Raw genomic sequence first — 21,481 nt, forward strand, 5'->3', positions numbered from 1 at the left:
AGTCTATTATTAATTCTATAATCAAAGAAAATGTGACTATAGGAGCCTTCAATATTTGTTTGTGGTTTTCTTCACTGTTTTTGTTGTTTTGCCTTCAGGGGCTCTGCTGTTTTGGTGCCGATCTCTCTTAATTTTCTTAAAAAAATAATTGTGAACTTCAAAGTTATGAAGACAGATTTTAAAATAATACCTGTTATACACATACAATATGGATGTCAACCTTTTCCTGAAGTCTGTCCCTCTGTGTTGCACACACTGGGATTGCTTTCAAGTTAGTCTTGACTAAGTTCTAAGCACCAGAATTATGTTTACTTAATGACTGCCAACTTGAATCCGTTAATAAAATAATTCAGAAATGAACTGTATATCCTAAGGAGGTAACAGTGATTACAACATCATCTTAAGAACTGAAAAATATTAAAATTGTAGACTTTCAATCTAGTTCCCAATAAATGTGTTCCTAAAAACACAAAACCTATTCATTTGTAATTATTACCTTAAAAGATTATATGGTATGTTTAAATAAAATATTTTTTGTTTTTCTAAAATAATCTATTGAGTAAGTTAGTTTCAGCTGAAATGTCAAAATTTAAGATGGAGCGCCATATCCATCTCAGTGGATGAGGGAAAGGAGATAAAGAATTGCTCTCAAAGAGTGGTCTGGCACCCACTTTCCAGCTCCAGAGAGCAAATGGAATTAATTTAGAATACTGGATAAAGCAAAGGAGTCAGGGAAGGGAAGCCTGGATGCAGAAGAATCAGAGGCAATGTACTGTTTATAAGAATAGATATCTTAGGGCTGGGAAGGAAAGTGCATTAGGTGTCACTTGTAATCATGGGGAAATTCCTTTGCGGTTTACAATAACTAGTCTGCATATTGGTGGTCAATAATTTATGCTATCTCTTTGCATATCTTCCACAGAGAGGTAGAGTGTATTTCCCTTTCTTGTGACTTGCATTTATCAATAGAATGTGACAGAAGTGACATCTTGCAAGTAGCTTTGGTTTCAGCCCTTAAAAGACCTGTAAGTTTCTACTCTTTCTCCTTCAATCTAGTTGCAAAGAAAAATCAGGCCTTTCTTCTGGAAAGAGATACTGTGTTGAAAGGCCCCAGAGGCTAAGGCACATGCTGTTAGAGAGAGACCAAGTGGAGGAGAATAGTGGCACCTTAGTCAACCACTGGCACTAAGGCTCCAGATATGTGAAAGCGGTCTCCTTAGAACTTTCAGCCAAGCCTGTCCAGCTTGGGTGACCTCACCTAATTCTTTGGGAATTAGATTTGCCCAGTCAACTTTGAGAATAGTAAGAAATAGCAAATCATTTTTGATTTAAGCGACTAAGGTTTGGAATGTTTTTTTATGCAGCAAATCATATTTCCTGTGCTAGGTTGAAGAAGTATGAGTAACAGCTTTCTGGCAGAGAAAATATTAACAAAAGTGTAGATGGCTAGAATAGTGATGGATAATGCAAAAACATATTTTCTTCCTTCCAAGGGTACTTCAACAGCATGAACATTCTGACTCTTTATGCCCTCTTTACTTATTCTGCCTAAAAGGAGGTGAAATGAATTCTGTTTTAAGTGAGTGTGGCAGGAGAAACAAAGCCATTTGTAGGCTAGTTTTTCCCTTTCTTTTGCCTTGCAATGAATCCTCTGTACCCATTTTCCTCTGTTCACCCATCTCTATTACTTAAAAGGGATAATTCCCACCTGGCATGGCCTATCCTTTCTTGTATTGCTCTAAAATTGGGTGAGTACATCTATCTAATTCTGAGATTTGGTGTCAAGAGTACAACTCTCTTAAATATATAAACCATATTCTACAACATCAGCCGCATCAGTGCTATCTGAGGACAGTGAATCTGGTACTGAAGGAAGAATTAGGTTTGCGCTTCCAGCTTAATGTTTGGGCTTTGGCCAACAACTTTGTTGTATAGACTAGAAATTCGGTCCTAGATAACTGGACATTTAAGAACACTCCTATTTGGAGAATGCAATTATGGAAATCTTTGTGGGAATTCTGAGGGTAAATTGAGGTAGGCCCATTCTTTTTTTCAATTTCTCAGTCATTTAGAAGTTCTTTGGGGAAGAGGCATATCACTTATTGGGCGTTGCTTAAGGCCTGATGCTATTAACCTCAACTCTAAGAGTGATGTTTTAAAACTCATTTTATAAACAAAAGTTTTGTAACTTGATTATTAATTCTTAACTACCTAATCAAGAATGTATTTAGTTTTATAAAATATTGCTATCCAGGTATTTGAAAATGACCTGCAGTGACTAAATAAATGAGTTTTGTACCTTAACTTTGAAATGCATTTAAAATCACTCTCTTCGATTACATAGAAGGTCTTTGTTGTTTAGAAAAGTGTAAACTGGGCTTCCCTGGTGGCGCAGTGGTTGAGAGTCTGCCTGCTAATGCGGGGGACACGGGTTCGAGCCCTGGTCTGGGAGGATCCCACATGCCGCGGAGCAACTGGGCCCGTGAGCCACAGCTACTGAGCCTGCGCGTCTGGAGCCTGTGCTCCGCAACAAGAGAGGCCATGATAGTGAGAGGCCCGCACACAGCGATGAAGAGTGGCCCCCGCTTGCCGCAACTGGAGAAAGCCCTCGCACAGAAACGAAGACCCAACATAGCAATCAATCATTCAATAAATCTTTAAAAAAAAAAAAAAAAGAAAAGTGTAAACTATGGCAAGCTACATATTATTAAAAAGCAGATAATTTTTCAAGAAAGAAAGGTTTTGTGGTATAATTGGATGCAAGCACATGGAGTAAGAATCAGAACACCTAACTCTTTTATTGATTTTTCTCTTTTCATTCCTCAATTTACTCAGCTAACCAGTATATAGCTGTCTAACTCTCCAGGTGGTTGTAAACATGAAATGAATAATGAATAAGTATACAGAAAACACTTTGAAAACAATCACAAATTTAAAATATAAGGGTTCATTTAATCTATTCTCACAGATATGTATTATTACGCCTTTCTGGGAGTTAGGTGTTTTTGTATACACTCTAGGCTAAGTGAAACTTTGAAAGGTTTTCTATTTGGGACCCAAGTAAACAATTACTACAGTTCCATTTGGAGTTAAAATGAAAGTTGAATCATGATCATGACCAAGTGCAATAGACCTTTCTGTAGTTGTTTTGCTGTCAGTTCAAAATTTTAAGTACTATATATATATACTCCTCTCTTAGACTTTATAGCTGCATGGTTGACCACTATTCCCTGATTAAAGTTAAAAACCACAGCACCCTTAACTAACAGGTCATAAATCATCTCATTCATAAAGGTGCAGATTACAACAGGGGTACAACCTCATCACTTTTATGGATGACTGTTTCTGATTAGGCAAAACATACAACAGGTATATTTTCTAAGCCTGACAGAAGACTCTGGCTCACAATGGTGCAGGGAACATCTGTCATTTTGCCTCTCAAGCATCCATCAGGCAAAATTATTAAATCAACATGCATCATTTTGTATAATAGAACTAAAATCACTGTTATAGAACATAATTCCTGGATTGATTTTTCCTGCTTTGAAAATAAACAACTTGGCTTCACGTTCATGGTTATGTAACAGTGGGAGATCATAATCTTGTGACAAAACTCTATATTATTGACATTATCTCTAAATGATCCCTTGATAGGATATATAAAATTTAATATACATTCAATTTAGAAAGATTCCATTCACATCACACTGACATCTATCTATTTTCTATTTATTTTATAGCCAACATTTGAATCCAAGCACAATATTTATTTCTGTGATGTTTACTTCTTGCTTAAGTCTCTCAGCAAATATAATCCTGATGAAAATCTTGATTTAATGAACAGACTTTGACACCAAATGCTTAAGGATGCATCCTGACCCCAGTAGTGTGACCTTGGACAGGATACTTGCTCTCTGATGAAGTTTTCTAATCTATGAAATAGGCAGAATAATAATAATAAGGTGTAATTCATATAATGTTGCCTGGAATAAATAGGTTCATACATTTAATATTCTTAAAGCATTGTCTGGTATATAGTAAGAGAAATATGATGAACATTCATTTTATAGCATTCACCGTTTCATTCATTTTTTATTCCTTTCTTGGTTCTGTGGCTTAGAGCAACATGTTTCAATTCTCTGAGCCACTGTGTGCTAAAAAGACCTTCTGCCTTTCAGCTGTTTGGCGTATTAGATGAGGCAACATTTGCAAATTATATTTTTAAATAACATAGAAAAATATCTCTTTCATAAATGATTCAGGGCAATTTGGAAATTAACTCTTTACAAAAGTTGGAATTATGATACTATAAAAAATTTTGTTTTGCAAACATTACTTGAAAGTTGTTTTAAATTGACTATGTATTGCTCTGAGTATTTTACTTTTCCTCCTCTAATTCCATTCTTTATCCTTAATTCTTCTCTGTGCCACAGAAAGCTGGCATCTATAGACTGTGTCAGTCTGCACCTTTGCCCTATGGCTTCCTAGTGGATTTGATCTAAGTGGGGCATCAGTTGAAGAAGAGAAGTCAAAAGTGAGGGAAGTGAGAGTATGTATAATCTTGATTCTCTCTCTACTAGGTCACAGGGAATTAAGTGTGTCTCTTTATTGGAGGCCACACCCCGGTTTGGAGGTGACCCCCTCCAAACAACTCTCACCGTTTTTGTTCTGATAATCGCTTCTTATTCTTGCCCATTTAGACCTAGAGGTAGTAAGGCTCCAGCTCTTTCCAGCCCAGGAAACTGTATTGTCCCTTCGTAGTTTTCCCAATTCCTGCTTGTGAAGACCGCCTTTATTAAACTATCTTGAATTACCCAGTTTGAGTGTGCCATCTGTTTTCTGTCTAGACCCTCACTGGTACATAAATCCGAGTTTGAACTGTACAGTAAGCAGGCGTACCTGAGGCATATGAAAATGTTAAGTGCTTCAGAGAGATGAATTTTATGGTTGCTGAAATTCTTTAGTGTGTCCAGGGTGTGGTAGTTGAAGTGCTTGTTTTATGTGTAATCGTTTTGAAGATGTTAGAGTGTTTGTCATCCTCAGTAATACAAGTTTTTTAAAAAGTGTTAAAAAGTATAGTGCCTTTTGGAAACATAAGGTCAGATTAGCATTCATTTGGATTTCACAAGGTAACTGAACACAGATTTGAATTGCAAAGTAGCTGTAATTTTCTTTTTAACAGACACAGTAACTCTTCTTGGCAACCAGCACTATAATTATAGACATTGTGTTCAGTACAAACTTCCATGTTTTTGACAGGCTAGAAGATGAAAAGATACACAAGGACTTCCCGTTTTTAGTCTCACTTTTTGTCTCTTCACATCTCTTTACATCTGAAACTGTGACCCAAATGGGAATTACACTTCATTATTCATGACATATTGTCCTCTTTAGAGGAATAAAGAAACTATGCGTTCATGGAATAAAGCTGATGTTAGGGCTAGAATGAAATTTATTGTTTGCGTGATGATGATAACCTTTCTAAAGAATAAAATGTGCCTAGATATTGTGATAGTTGTATAAGGCAAATAAATACTACTACAATATAATAATAGTAAAAGTGAAATAATTCTTAATAATAATATATAACACATCAGAGATAGTGGGAATAACAAAGCACGTCAGAAAACTCAGGAAAAATGCTAGAGCAGAAATGTAAAAATGCATTTCTGTTTGGAACGTCATTTGGGGGGCTTATGATACATTAAAATGGTCACCAGAGCAATTTTTGGTTTTTCAAGCAACTCTGCCCAAATTAGGGGCAGACATATTCACACTCAAGAAAGCTGCAAACCCCAGAAACAAACCGCATATCCCCAATTTCACACCTCACCTTTCTAGCTGCTCTCATACTTATAGTGCCTCTCTACCAATTTGGTTGATAAGTGCTAATGTGTTTATAGATATCAGGGAAAGATTTTGCTTAATCTTTGGAGAATGAAAATCACACTTTTAAAATGAGTATCTCTATAAACTTCTTTTCTATTCTGACTTGAGGTGAAAATATTTATTGTAACAATTAGCTGAGTGATTAGGCAATGGTATGGATGTACCAAGGAAATGAAATAAACCATAATTGTCTCAGAAAAACAATTAAAAAAAAAAAGTAGGACTTCCCTGGTGGCGCAGTGGTTGAGAATCTGCCTGCTAATGCAGGGGACACGGGTTCGAGCCCTGGTCTGGAAAGATCCCACATGCCGCGGAGCAACTGTGCCCGTGAGCCACAACTACTGAGCCTGCGCGTCTGGAGCCTGTGCTCCGCAACAAGAGAGGCCACGATAGTGAGAGGCCCGCGCACCGCGATGAAGAGTGGCCCCCGCTCGCCGCAACTAGAGAAAGCCCTCGCACAGAAACAAAGACCCAACACAGCCAAAAATAAATAAATAAATTTAGAAACAAAAAAACAAAAAAACAAAACAAAAAAAAAAAGTAATGGGAAAATTGGTTTAGCATTTTCAAGGAGAAAGTTTAGTGGGAGGTAAAGGACGAGTCCATGACGTTCCAGACACTTGTATTTTGTGATTTATTATATAGTATGTATAATAAAAATTATTTATAGAAAACACTATTATTATTATCTCATCTTCCATCCCATCTACTTTCACACAGGGAAACAGCCTCAAGTTTTAAAGAGATAAAACAAAACCTTGCTCAGATTCATAACCTGCAACCATTGCAACTCAACACACAGTCATCTCAGGGAGTGGCTAAGTCAACTCAGGCTGCCGTAAGAGTATCCCATGGACCGGGTGGCTTAAAAGATAGAAATTCCTTTCTCACAGTTCTGGAAGCTGGGAAGTCCAAGATCAAGGTGACGGCAAGGCAAGTTTCACACTGAGGTCTCTGGGCTTGTAGGTAGCCACCATCTCACTTTGTGCTCACGTGATCTCTTCTTTGTGTGTGAGCAGAAAAAGAGAGCTCTGGTCTCTTTTCTTCTTTTTATAAGAAGAAATCTCATCAGTAATCTCATCATGGGGGCTTCACCCTTGTGCCATCCTCTAATCCTATATACCCCCTCAAGGTGTTACCTGCAAATACCACATTGGGGGTAAAGCTTCAACATGTGAATTTTGGAGGAACAGACACGTTTGGTCTATAACAGAGAGGGTACGTCTTTATACCTGTTGATCCATTGGTATTCTGAATTGGGTGATAAAGGAAGTTATCCCATAGGTGATTTTCTTGCTTTTCTTTCTTCTTTCCTTTTTTCCTTCCTTCTTTCCCTGCTTCCTTCCTTCCTTCCTTCTTTGAGGTTTATACATGACTATGAATAAATATGAGTAGATGATGTGTTCCTAACCAGTTTTTTCCTTAGGAAGTATATGGCCATTCCTCATTTAATTTACAATTTGATTCACAATTACATTACTATTTTTCCAAAGAATGCAAAGAATTTATACATATTTTCATAGTGTACACTTTAACAGTGTATAAAGATTTTTCAAAATAATAAAGAAAATTAAAATTTCAGCTCCAATTACCTGGCTCTCAGAACTCATCTCACTTGTTTGCAGCCTCTGGTATAAGAGTTTGTTTTTTTTTAATGCTGGTTTTAGACATATCATCTGATCACTTCTTTTTTTATTGTAACTTTAAGCTTGTACACATGTGCGTGTAAGTTTATTATTTTACAAGAATGTATATATTGAGAAAATTATGCAATCCCAATCCTTCCTATCATTCAGGAAATGATAAAAGTGATTTTTTAAGAAAATAGGACTGTGACTTTTAGTGATACAGAGTAAAGAAAAGTATAATTGGAAAAAGGAGAACAATTAGATATAAGAATAATTTGCATTTTTAGGAGTAGACATGAAATTAATCAAAAACATTTGAAAAGAAGGTGGTAGATACAGTGGTAGATATTTGATGATTATAATTGTCAAATGTAATTTCAGAGAGCATAATTTTGAATGGAACAGACAGAGAAAGAATCCAATATTCTGCCTATAGTGTTTTATGTTTTAGTTCTAGTCTTTCTCTCAAACATCCCACCTTATTATTATGTTTTTAAGCAAATTAAATGAACAAGGCTGTTTGATTTGAATAAAGTAGCCTCTGTATGTCATATACAGTGTTGGTCTTCAGGAAGTCTAACAAGTTAAAGTCAACTCTATTGGCATGTTTTCAGAGACTTGGTCAAGCCTTTATTTCCACGTCAGTCTTAGAAGAAAGCCAGCATGCATTGATCATCCTCCTATTAGGATACTCAGGCATATGTCACAACCTAGTGAGATGAAGTATAGATTTGGCCAATGGCAAAAGTAAGCTGATTCATTGCATTGATTGAAATCATGATAGTTCTTCTCTCAGAGGAAGAAGTCATAAACTATTTAAGAATTGTGGTGATGTATATGACTAGATGAGGCTAAAGACAGGGCCCAACCCAATCAGTTAAATTTGTGAATAACTTGGTCTGTGGCCATATGTGACATTCTATGACATTCCTCAGAAATTATAGAATACACTACAGCCCGTACCAGACCCTACTCATAAGAAAAATGCATAATTTATTATCAAGCCATTTGGATTTAGTTGGACCCATCAAAAATCCTGATATTTTGTTTTCTCAAGCTTCCTGTTAGCCTTGATACATGAAATTACACATTGAAATGGTCCAGAGCACATATAGACATGCAGCAGATTGAACTCAAACAGCATCATTAATCAGCATCAATAATATATGATGTTATTATACAAATGATTTTGAAAGTAACTGCTATGCAGACAAATAGAGGATGCAGTCTATTGTAGAAATCTAACATTTTGCCACCGTAGTGATTATTGAAATTTTGGGCTCATAGGTTACCTGATGCAGTGGATAGATATAGCTCCTTTGAGGGACATACAACAACCTGCTAATGAGTTTTGGTGAAACATCCCCACTGAAAGACATCAAGTGATCTGAGAACTGAAATATCTTTTCTGTCATAGGTGTATTAGAGAGACATTGCAATAAGGATAGACCATTTCAGCAAACCTCATTAATAATATGGAAATAGATTACAGGTATATGCCACCTATATATCCTATAGATCGCATCACATCTTTGCTTTGGGATAGGTAATAGAATCCCCAGAAAAATGGTCAATAAGCATTGATGAATAGTACAAGTTCTAAATATTCTCCATGAATTCAGTATGAAGCAAGCTGTCTGGTTGACAGATAGTCTCATAATGAAGGATGCAATGTCATTTGGAAGCCTGCTGCTATTTGCCTTGGTTGAGGAAGAAAAAGATGAATCTGCACAATGAGTAGAAATGAGGACAGTGCATCTGCTACTGAAGGAAGAATTGGGCTCTCACTTCCAGGTTAATGTTTGGGTTTTGGCCAAAAGCTTTGTTGTGTAGTCTGGAAATTGGGACCTAGATAACTGGACATTTAAGAACACTCCCATTTGGAGAATGCAATTGTGGAAACCTTTGTGGGAATTCTGAGGATAAATTAAGGTAGACTTTTATGATGTCTACCAATTGCTAGCTCAGAAGGCAATTGTAATGCCAAGGCTGATAACCTGATTTGGTCTCTGGAGATGGCTACTTGGTAATATGAAGTCAGCAGACACAGAAGTGTTTAAGCTGTGCAGTTTTGGATAAAATGATGATATATTCCTTTGTCAATGACTGATGTTGCAAATGCGGTTAAAGATGTACAGAATGCCAGTAGAAAAGAAATAATCAAATATGATTATGGTAGACAGTTTTCAAAGAAGATATCTGATGAATCATACCTGCCAGTATTTAGCCCTCGTAGGGTCTTCTCGCACCTTGAAAGTGGACTGACCTCTGACTCATGTTGACCAATAGACTATAGAGGGAGTCACTGCACCAGTTACACCTCTAGACTTCAAGATGACAGGTAGCTTCTGCTTCCTCTCTCTTGGAATGCTCACTTTCATAAGCTTTGAAATAATATGTAAGAGGTATAACTACTGTGCTGAAGATATGAAAAAATCCTGTAGAGAAGCCACTTGGAAAGGAGAGGTCTTGAGATTACATGAAGATGGGTAAAGTTATAACAGTCCCATCATCACAGTTGAGACTCCAGTGACTCCAGCACCAGCCACCCTCTGCCTGCAATTTTATGAGACACTCCAAGTGAAACCAGTGGAACAACCTCCCAGCACATCCCAGTGAATTTACAAAACTAGGAAAGATTAAAAAAATTAAAAAGTTATTTTAAGCTACTAAGTTTTGACATGGTTTGTTATTTAGCAATCAACAATCAAAATAATGACTCTGGATGAGATTCCCAAAGCTATATGATTTGGTAAAGAATTTATAAGTTTACTTATAGGGGTAAGTGAAAATAAAGCTTACTTAGGTAGTGAACCCAGGATGAAAAATATTTTGTAAATTGTCCTAAAAGCCTCAATTGATATAATGTCCGTGAAGACTGATGAGCTAAAAGAAAAAAATGAATGTAGTTTTGGAGTGTGGTATGCCTCTACTAATACCTATAAAATGTATAAGTGGGATAAAGGGGAGATGGGAGAATAGTTTAACTGGTAACCAAATATTTTAAAAAGTAAGCATATATGATCACAATAAACATATTTTATTTTTTTCTAACTCATTGACTGATAGAGATGATAATGATTGGGTGAACTTGGGGAAGTAGGGGGGTAAACAGATGATTCTTTTTTCTTTCATCTACCTTCTGAAATGCCAAAAGACCTCTGGTCAAATACATCTTGTAATATTGACTTAAGAAAAGTATAGGAGGATACAGGATCCAAGGTAAATGAGAATCTGCCCAACAGCTGAGTACTAGAGCAAACATCTGTACTTCAATATCAATATTGGCTAATAAGTAATGACTAAGTGGTATTGATGGGATGCACCTAAACCAGAGAATGGGAGCTATCCATGTATTCCTGAATCTACTAATTAGGAGTAAAAGCTGAAAGAAGCCTAGATCTGATAACTTCCCTAAGCTGAGGTTGAACATACCTAACCATCATCACTGTGACCATGCACATCTCAAGGACAGAATGATTTCAAGATGTTCAGATACTGGACTTGTTTATATGCCATTCTTATAATCTATGTTTTACTTGTTTCATTTCTTAAAGCTAAGTAAATTTATTGCAGGAAGAATTTACTATGTCTGATAAATTTGGTTGAAAAACTGAACCCAGGATTGCTGCACCTAAGAAAGTAGAATATTCTTTGCTGCTAAGAATCAGGGATTCTTGTGGCAATAGGTAAAAGGAGTCTCAAGGTTATGTGATTGAGTCAGTGCCTTACTCTGATAAGGAGGGACTTGTCTTCTCCTGCCTTTGAGCATCTAATGATGACTAATCCCTACCTTCTTTTGGGCAAGGTACTGACATCCACTGCCGAAGTCTGTAACTAATCAAATTCATGGTTTTCTTTCTGTTGGCTCCAGTTCTTAGTGAGCTCACCTTGTATGATTTTTGACACTATTGGACTCAGTGCTGCAAGATCTATCATGTGTCACATTTAATAGTCCTCATTTGCTCTACTGGGAATTCCTCTTTTGCCTCATGACATCTGGGATGCAACAAAGGACTCTGCATGTTTCTAAAATGTATGAAAATTTCCAATTTTTTGTCCTTGTAACTGATAAACAATCCCCAATTGTATCTGGTTATTTCTAGCTTCTGCTGGCTTCAGAGTTTCTGCCCAGACAGGGATCTAGGACATATTTCTCACTTCCTGTCCTCTTCCTTCTAATTCTCCCTCAGATCATTTAATTGTTACTTCCTGCTTGGAAGAAAATTCCCCTAAGTCCTATGGTTTTCTTTTTCAAAGTACCACTCGTTTTCTCCTTTACTTCAGACTATACTTGAATACTGAAGCTAAAGAATTCATTCATTGTACATCAAGCAAAATCAACATCTACCATGAGCCACACTTTGTTCTAGATGCTCGGGTTAGAGTTGTGAACAAGTGAGATAAGATCACTGATCTCATGCAACATATTTTAGTGAGGAAAAACAGAAAAAAGCAAAAAGTATAGAGATAAGAAAGGTGATAAATGTTAGACATACAATAAAACAATATGATTTGGGTGATAACTTAGGTTGGGTGGTCAGAATAGGTCTTAATGAGGAGGTACATTTGAGCAGAGACATGAATGAAAGAATAATAGAGCGAGACCTGCAGGGATGACAGGCCAGATCATTCAAGTGAGGAAACAGTGAGGGCAAAATCTCTTGATAAAAAAATAGTTTGAAGGCCCATGAAGCAAGAGAATAAAGAACCACTGAGAGAAGAGTAGATTAGGTCAAAGAGCTCAGTAGGCAGCAAGTCATGTAGAAGTTTTTACCATGATGAAACATTTAGATTTGAGTCCATTTGCAAAGAGAAAGTTTTGGAAGATTCTAAGCAGAGATGTGACATTATCTGATTTATATTTTTCAAATATCACTCTGGGCTTGTTTGGAATTCTATGCAGAAACTGTAGCAGGGTAAAGAGAGCAAGCAAAAAGATCTGTTATGAAGCTATTGCTGAAATCTACATGAAAAATGGTGATGTATAGAGAGAAAAGGATATCCAAGGAACATCTTTTTGTGGTAGGGCCTATAGGACTCACAAGTGGATTGGTTGCAATACATAAGGAAAAATAAGAAAATAAGAATGATTCTACATTTTCGGTTTGAACAAGTAGGTGGATGGTGACTCTATTTAGAGAGATGAGTAAGATTAAGAAAATAACAATTTAGGTAGGGGTGGGAGAAGAAGAGGGGGATTGTTCTATTTTCTTTATATTAAACCTGAGGTTTCCTCTTGGACATTTAGCCAGTGAAGATGTCAAGAAGTAGGTTTATTATATTAGTTTGAATCCTAATGAAAAGTTCCATGTTGGAGTTATAAACTACAAGGTACCAGTAACTTTAGTACTTAAAGCTCTCATAAAATAAGGTTATGTGGAAAGAGAAGGCCTAAGATTTACCTTGGAATAATACAACACTTAAAATTTGAGTTGAAGAGGAGATGGAGAAGAAAAGTGGTTAGTTACTTAAGAGGAAACCAAGAAGGATGTGTTGGCATGGAAGACAAGTGAAGAAGGCGTTTAGGAAATAAGGAGTGGTCAACTGTGCAGAACACTCCTGAGAGGTAGAGTAAGATGAGGCAGTGGATATAAGTATGTTTTCTCTTTAACCTTCCAGATCCACTCTCTGTCCTTCATGTGCCTGCAAAAGGCTGAGATGTGCAGAATAATCAAGAGTTTCCTTGATCTCCGAATTCTGTCAACTCAGGTAACTGGGATCTCCAGCATGACATCTGGAGAGAGAGAGGAGAGTAAAGTCAGGATGTTTATTCCTTACCTCATTTCTTGGAGGCTTGCTTTGTTCTGGCTATGTTCCTCTACTGGAAGACATAGCTCCTCTCCAGGGGGCCCCCTCTTCATGACTTTTTTCTTCCTGATTAGCAAATGCATTCTTCCATCATCATTCCAAGATTAGGGTCAATTACAGCTCTGCTGTTAGTCGACCTTGGGTGCTATTTTATCTCTGTGGTATTTCTAGAGTCTTCCTACATTTTGTAAATAAACCATGTATTCAACCTTCCTTGAATTATGCTAATTGTATTATGTAATCTGCTTCCTGTTGCAACTCTGAGTGTGACAGTGCATAAAAATGACATTGGATTGCAGTGTGGATGTTGCAGCAGTCCTTAACAAGAACAGTTTCATCTTATGAGGGGAGTTGAAACCTAATTAGAGTAGTGCATAGGGAAAATGATGTGAGGAATTAGAAACAGCAACAGTAGAACAAATTTTCAGGATGTTTTGCTGTAAAGGAAATAGGGCATTGGGGTGGTTCTGAAGAAGGGGGCATGTGGTAAAGAAAACATTACTGAGAATGAAAAAAAACTGAAATGAATTTCAAAAATATCCTTATAGTGAGAATTTTTTCATATATGGTATCCAGTTATGTTGCCATCATATAGAAAAACACTATGACTCTGAAGCTCTAAGAGGGATTAAGAGGATGTCCTACATGGACATTGGGGAGAGAGCATAAACTCTGTTCCTTAGTTCAACTCTGCTGCTTCACCTGAGAAAAAATAGAAAACAAAGGAAGAGGAAGGGATCTTTGAGACTCTGTAATTTTCCAAGATTTTTTATGGTAGGAAAGAAAGCAGGGGTTAAGGGGAGAAGATCTGTTCACTGATTTCTCTTAGAAAGTTGTGTTTTGCTAAGCTGTTCAAATGTTATACATCTTTGGAACATAAGCAAAAGGATAACATGCATTTGAATAGTTCTACACACATTTTATCAAGTATTTTATAAATAATACCCTTTAGCTTTTAACATAAAATTAATTATACTTGAAAATAACAGCTAATTTCAGACTTTAAAAGTTCTCTGTTTCTTAAAATCTGTGCTTACAGCAATTTACAGTTTGTCTCATAAGGAAAGGTGTTGGTGTAAGATACATCTGTGGGAAAAATGAGAAAAATGGAACTGCTGTGAGATCAACACTGCCTGGGAAAATAGGGTCATGGAGATATAATTGCTGAGACTCACCCCTTAGGTCTCATTTACTTCCCCAGGAAAAACATAAGAAGCTTTAGAGAGGAGAGAACACATCTGAGAGTAAAGAAACTAAGCAGATCTAAAGTGTAGTTGATAAAAAAAGTACAACCCCCTAAAGCTTTTTCTTTGCCAAACAATGATCACAGAGATCCTGACCCTCTTCACAGGTCTCTTGTGACTAGATCAGTTTTGTGAGATGCCTCATTAGTTCAAGAGAGCTGGAAATGGCAAGCTACTACATTTGTATTACATTCAAAGGCACCACTCATTTTTATGATATACACTTGATTCATTTGAGTAATTACATTGGTTTAGAGCACAGCAAAAATCAAGTTTTGGCAACATATTTATTTCACTAACCTATTAAATGAGGTTTTCCCTGTAAAAAAAATCATATAATAAAATAAAGTAACAAATGCAATCTATCTAGGTCAAATACTGAAGCTATAATGGTATAAAATTCTAAAGGTTGGCCAACAAAGTTTTTAATAATATATTCATATATCTCCAAGATGATGAGAGGCTAGAATTTGAAAAAGTATTGGAAAACTTCCAAAATTATATTCTGTTCTACAAATATTAAGGTATTATTATTTATAAATATGTATTTAAGTTGGCTTTAATTATTTGTCCAATGGTTGTGGCTTCTTTTTGAACCTACAATAACAAAAAATCAGAACAAAGAGTTCATAATAATGTAGTTTTAACAATGTGTGTCAGTTGACAATTATGTTGTGACCTCTGATAGGCTTGCTGACCATAACAAATATTCAACAACAGTAATATTTGCTTAAAAAGGCAGAGTAGTATTCCAGCTTAGTAGGCTTATTTATTTCCTTTCCAAGGGGAAGGCACAATAATGATAGGATAGCAATGATCACTGCACACAGGAAACTGCAGTTTTATAACAAGCAGAAGCACACAGATAAGCATAAAAGGCAAAATGCAATATATCAAAGTTAACTGATTAGAATTAATATTAATTAATATTAAAAACTCATTACCCTAAACTCATCATTCTGTTAGGGTCTGAGGAAAATCAGTGGTTGGTATCTCTGTTTACTTCACTTAAGTTCAAAATCTGTTAAGAAAAAAAAAGGTTATGGCAGATAAAAATCAAAGTAGAATATTTATTACCAATAAAGCTGATACTAAAGAATGTAAATTAGGTGTACTATAACAGTGTTTTAACACTGAACTTCAGTGTTAGACCTGCCCATCTACTAGGTTGGAAGATCTGTGCACCACATGTTTGTGTTCCTCCAGGACAAACGAACAAACTTCACAATCATATTTTAAAAAAGCTCTTCAAGGTACTTATTGTAATTTTTTTGTTTTCCTCAGGCTTTCTAAATTACAGCCAATATCTCTCCTCTCCTTTCTTTTTTTTGACAAAACACTTCAAAATTTCCCTATGGGTATGGTGTGTGCATGCACTTGTATCGCGTATTTGTGCATGTGTATGTGTATGTGTCAAAGTCCACCTTATCAACAACAAAATATTTTTTTAAATTGTGGTTAGATTTGATAGACAGTGGAAAATATTAAAGTTTTTGGACAAATATCAATTTAAGATTAAAAATTTATGATTACAAACTGAAATTGTGAAAGTGATCATGTTTTAGAACTTCCCCCTTTCCCTACAACTACATTTCATTAAGTGAAGGCATTAAAGGGCAGCATTTATAAAAGTTAAAGCAAGTGGCTCATCCACAGCTGACTCTCAGTAAATGACAGTTCCCCTTCTCCCTTCACTTCCTTACTCTGGACCCTTGGAGGGAAAGGATGTGAATTCTGAATTTCTAGTCGAATTTTATAATCAAGTAGAATTGGTAGTTTCTGAAATTATCGCCACTGATTTTTTTGTATCATTTAAAAATAGAATTGTGAAGTGTTATGAGAAGAAATAGGCCTGTTATAATTTGGGAACAGGGACAGGAAAACCACAGTTTTCCAAAATTTCTTTGTGCTTTTCAGAATTCACCAAGTCAACATATTTGTTCTTGATGTTATCACTACACTTTCAGTTTCATTTTTCAATTTTACAGTACTTTTGAAAGAAAGTCTGTAGCATAAGCTTTATAAATATTTAAGCTGCTGCCAGATAGAGTAGAAATCTGAAGCCAAGTGGAAAGAAGGAAACGTATTTGAGGAAAAAAGACAAAACATTAGGAAAACCTCAAACAGTGTCTGGAGAACTTTGTAGGAAAACAAATGTGTTGACAGACAAAATCATCTACTTTGGAGCTAATTTTAAAATACCCAAAAGCTGAAAAGGTACACAAAAATTCTTGCATGTTCCATTGTAATAATTTGTTTATAGGACTAGTATTAATATAATCAAATTCCCTTCTATAGGTTTGGGCTTAGAACTAGGATCTTAGTAAGAATAGATAGCGTTAAACAGCTAGTATAAACCTGTTTATTCTATTTATTCTAAAAATAAATTGTGATTACTCATAAAGCACATATTTAATAATTATAGCAATAATAAAAAGTTCAAAATACTTCTAAGTAGTAGGTATGATAGTAAGTGCTGCAGAATTATCCTCTCATGTAGTCATCCTCATGAAGTAGATCTTATTATTCATACTTTATGTATGAAGGAATTGACATTTACAGAAGTGAAGTGACGTCAACTTCACAAAACTAACAACCAACAGAACCAGGACTCTTAGCCAAGTCTGTTCTACCCCAAAGTCGATGATCCTAACCACAAAAAACACAATTATTATTATCATCACTTGGTGCAGTAGGCAGACTTTAGAGAGAGCCCCATGATACCTGTTCCTGGGTGTTCATGCCTGGTATAATCTCTTCCCCCTGAGTGTGGGAAGACCTCTGAGTTGCTTTGAGACAATAGAGTGCAGGAAAAGTGAAGAACTTTTGTAAATATAATTACAACCCAAATCAGACTCTCTGTGCAGGTTTGGTGAAATAAGAGGCCATGTAGGGAAAGCCCATGTGGCAAGGAACTGTGGGCAGGCTCTACAAACAGTGGGCAGCCTCTAGGAACTGTGGGAAGACTCTAGGACCTGAACAAGGTTCTAGGAATTGTGGACAGGCTCTAGGAACTGCGGACAGGCTCTAGAAACTGTTGGAAGCATCTAGGAACTGTGGACAGGCTCTAGGAACTGTGAGAAGACTCTATAAACTGTGAGCAGGCTCTAGAAATTGTGGGCAGGCTCTAGAAACTGTGCACAGGCTCCAGAAACTGTGGGCAGGCTCCAGAAACTGTGGGCAGGCTCTAGAAACAGTGAGCAGGCTCTAGAAACTGTGGGCAGGCTCAAGAAACTGTGGGCAGGCTCTAGAAACTATGGGTAGGATATAGAAACAGTGGGGAGACTCTAGAAACTGTGGGAAGGATCTAGAAACTGTGAGCAGGCTCTAGAAACTGTGAGCAGGCTCTAGAAACTGTGGGCAGGATCTAGAAACTGTGAGCAGGCTGTAGAAACTGTGGGCAGGTTGTACAAACTGCGGGCAGGCTGTAGAAACTGTGGGAATCCTCTAGAAACTGTGAGCAGGCTCTAGAAACTGTGGGCAGGATCTAGAAAATGCGGGCAGGCTCTAGAAACGGTGAACAGGCTCTAGAAAATGCGGGCAGGCACTAGAATCTGTGGGGAGGCTCTAAAAAATGTGGGAAGCCTCTAGAAACTGTGGGCAGGATCTAGAAAATGTGGGCAGGCTCTAGAAACTGTGGGCAGGCTCTAGAAACTGTGAGCAGGGTCTAGAAACTGAGAGTAGGATCTAGAAATTGGGAACAGGCTCTAGAAAGTGTGGGGAGGCTCTAGAAACTGTGGGGAACCTCTAGAAACTATGGGAAGGATCTACAAACTATTTGCAGGCTCTAGAAACTGTGAGCAGCCTCCAGAAACTGTGGGAATACTATAGAAACTGTGAGCAGGCTCTAGAAACTGTGAGGAGGGCCTAGAAACTGTGAGAAGGCTCCAGAAACTGTGGGTAGGCTCTAGAAACTGTGAGCAAGCTCTAGAAAATGTGGGGAGGCTCTAGAAACTGTGGGAAGACTCTAGAATCTGTGGGCAGGCTCTAGAAACTGTGAGCAGGATCTAGAAACTGTGACCAGGCTCTAGAAACTATGGGCAGGCTCTAGAAACTGTGAGTACGCTCTAGAAACTCTGGGCAGGCTCTAGAATCTGTGAGCAGTCTCTAGAAACTGTGGGCAGGATCTAGAAACTGTGGGCAGGATCTAGAAACTGTGGGCAGGCTCTAGAAACTGTGGGTAGGCTCTAGAAACTGAGGGAAGCCTCGAAACTTTGGGCAGGATCTAGAAAATGTGGGCAGGCTGTAGAAACTGTGGGCAGGCTCCAGAAACTGTGAGCAGGGTCTAGAAACTGAGGGCAGGATCTAGAATCTGTGAGCAGGCTCTAGAAACGGTGGGCATGCTCTAGAAACTGTGTGCACGCTCCAGAAACATTGGGCAGGCTCCAGAAACTGTGGGCAGGCTCTAGAAACTGTGGGCAGGCTCTAGAAACTGTAGGCCGGCTCTAGAAACGGTGGGCAGGCTCTAGAAACTGTTAGCAGGCTCTAGAATCTGTTAGCATGATCTAGAAACTGTGAGCAGGCTCTAGAAACTGTGAGCAGGCTCTATAAACTGTGGGCCGGGTCTAGAAAATGTGAGCAGGCTCTAGAATCTGTGAGCACACTCTAGAAACTGTGGGCAGGGTCTAGAAACTGTGAGAAGGCTCTTGGAACTGTGGGGAGGCTCTAGAAACAGTGGGGAGACCTTAGAAACTGTGGGAAGTATCTAGAAACAGTGAACAGGCTCTACAAACTGTGAGCAGTCTCTAGAAACTGTGGGAATCCTCTAGAAACTGTGAGCAGGCTCTAGAATCAGTAAGCAGGCTCTAGCAACAGAGAGCAGGCTCTAGAAACTGTGGGCAGGCTCTAGAAATGGTCGGCAGGCTCTAGAAACTGTGAGCAGCATCTAGAAACTGTGAGCCAGCTCTAGAATCTATGGGCAGGCTCTAGAAATTGTGAGTAGGCTGTAGAAACTCTGGGCAGACTCTAGAATTTGTGAGCAGTCTCTAGAAATTGTGGGCAGGCTCTAGAAACAGTGGGCATGATCTAGAAAATGTGGGCAGGCTGTAGAAACTGTGAGCAGGGTCTAGAAACTGTGAGCAGGGTCTAGAACTGAGGGCAGAATCTACAAACTGTGAGCAGGCTCTAGAAACGGTGGGCATGCTCTAGAAACTGTGCACAGGCTCCAGAAACTTTGGGAAGGCTCCAGAAACTGTGGGCAGGCTCTAGAAACTGTGGGCAGGCTCCAGAAACTGTGGGCAGGCTCTAGAAACTGTTAGCAGGCTCTAGAATCTGTTAGCATGATCTAGAAACTGTGAGCAGGCTCTAGAAACTGTGGGAAGACTCTAGAATCTTTGAGTAGGCTCTAGAAACTGTGGGCAGTCTGTAGAATATGTGAGCAGTCTCTAGAAACTGTGAGCAGGCTTTAGAAACTGTGGGCAGGTTCTGGAAACTGTGAGCAGGCTCTAGAAAATGTGGGAAGCCTCTACAAACATTGGGAAGCCTCTAGAAACTGTGGGCAGGATCTAGAAACTGGGGGCAGAATCTAGAAACTGTGGGCAAGCTCTAGAAACTGTGGGAAGCCTCTAGAAACTGTGGGCAGGATCTAGAAACTGTGGGCAGGCTCTAGAAACAGTGGGCAGGCTCTAGAAACTGTGTGCAGGCTCCAGCAACTGTGGGCATGGTCTAGAAACTGTGAGCAGGCTCTAGAAACAGTGGGGAGGCTCTAGAAAATGTGGGGAGCCTCTAGAAACTGTGGGAAGGATTTAAAATTGTGAGCAGGCTCTAGAAACTGTGAACAGGCTCCAAAAACTGTGGGCAGGCTCTAGAAATTGTGGGCAGACTCCAGAAAATGTGTGCAGGCTCTAGAAACTGTGGGTAGGCTCTAAAAACTGAGGGAAGCTTCTAGAAACTGTGTGCAGGATCTAGAAAATGTGGGCAGGCTGTAGAAACTGTGGGCAGGCTCTAGAAACTGGGAGCAGGGTCTAGAAACTGAGGGCAGGATCTAGAAACTGTGCGCAGGCTCCAGAAACGTTGGGCAGGCTCCAGAAACTGTGGGCAGGCTCTAGAAACTGTGGGCAGGCTCTAGAAACTGTGAGCAGGGTCTAGAAACTGTGGGCAGGCTCTAGAAACTGTGGGCAGGTTCTTGAAACTGTGCGCAGGCTCTAGAAAATGTGGGAAGCCTCTACAAACATTGGGAAGACTCTAGAAACTGTGGGCAGGATCTAGAAACTGTGGGCAGAATCTAGAAACAGTGGGCATGCTCTAGAAACTGTGACCAGGCTCTAGAAACTGTGGGCAGGCTCTAGAAACTGTGGGAAGCCTCTAGAAACTGTGGGCAGGATCTAGAAAATGTGGGGATCCTCTAGAAACTGTGAGAAGTCTCTAGAATCAGTAAGCAGGCTCTAGCAACAGAGAGCAGACTCTAGAAACTGTGGGAAGGCTCTAGAAATGGTCGGCAGGCTCTAGAAACTGTGAGCTGCATCTAGAAACTGCGAGCAGGCTCTAGAAACTATGGGCAGGCTCTAGAAATTGTGAGTAGGCTCTAGAAACTGTGGGCAGTCTCTAGAATCTGTGAGCAGTATCTAGAAACTGTGGGCAGGATCTAGAAACTGTGGGCAGGCTCTAGAAACTTTGAGCAGGATCTATAAACTGTGGGCCGGGTCTAGAAAATGTGAGCAGGCTCTAGAAACTGTGTGCAGGATCTAGAAACTGTGGGCAGGCTCTAGAAACTTTGAGCAGGATCTATAAACTGTGGGCCGGGTATAGAAAATGTGAGCAGGCTCTAGAAACTGTGTGCAGGATCTAGAAACTGTGGGTAGGCTCTAGAAACTGAGGGAAGCCTCTAGAAACTATGGGCATGATCTAGAAAATGTGGGCAGGCTGTAGAAACTGTGAGCAGGGTGTAGAAACTGTGAGCAGGGTCTAGAA

The sequence above is a fragment of the Balaenoptera ricei genome, chromosome 5 (genome assembly GCF_028023285.1).
Source record: "Balaenoptera ricei isolate mBalRic1 chromosome 5, mBalRic1.hap2, whole genome shotgun sequence".
Classification (NCBI taxonomy): domain Eukaryota; kingdom Metazoa; phylum Chordata; class Mammalia; order Artiodactyla; family Balaenopteridae; genus Balaenoptera; species Balaenoptera ricei.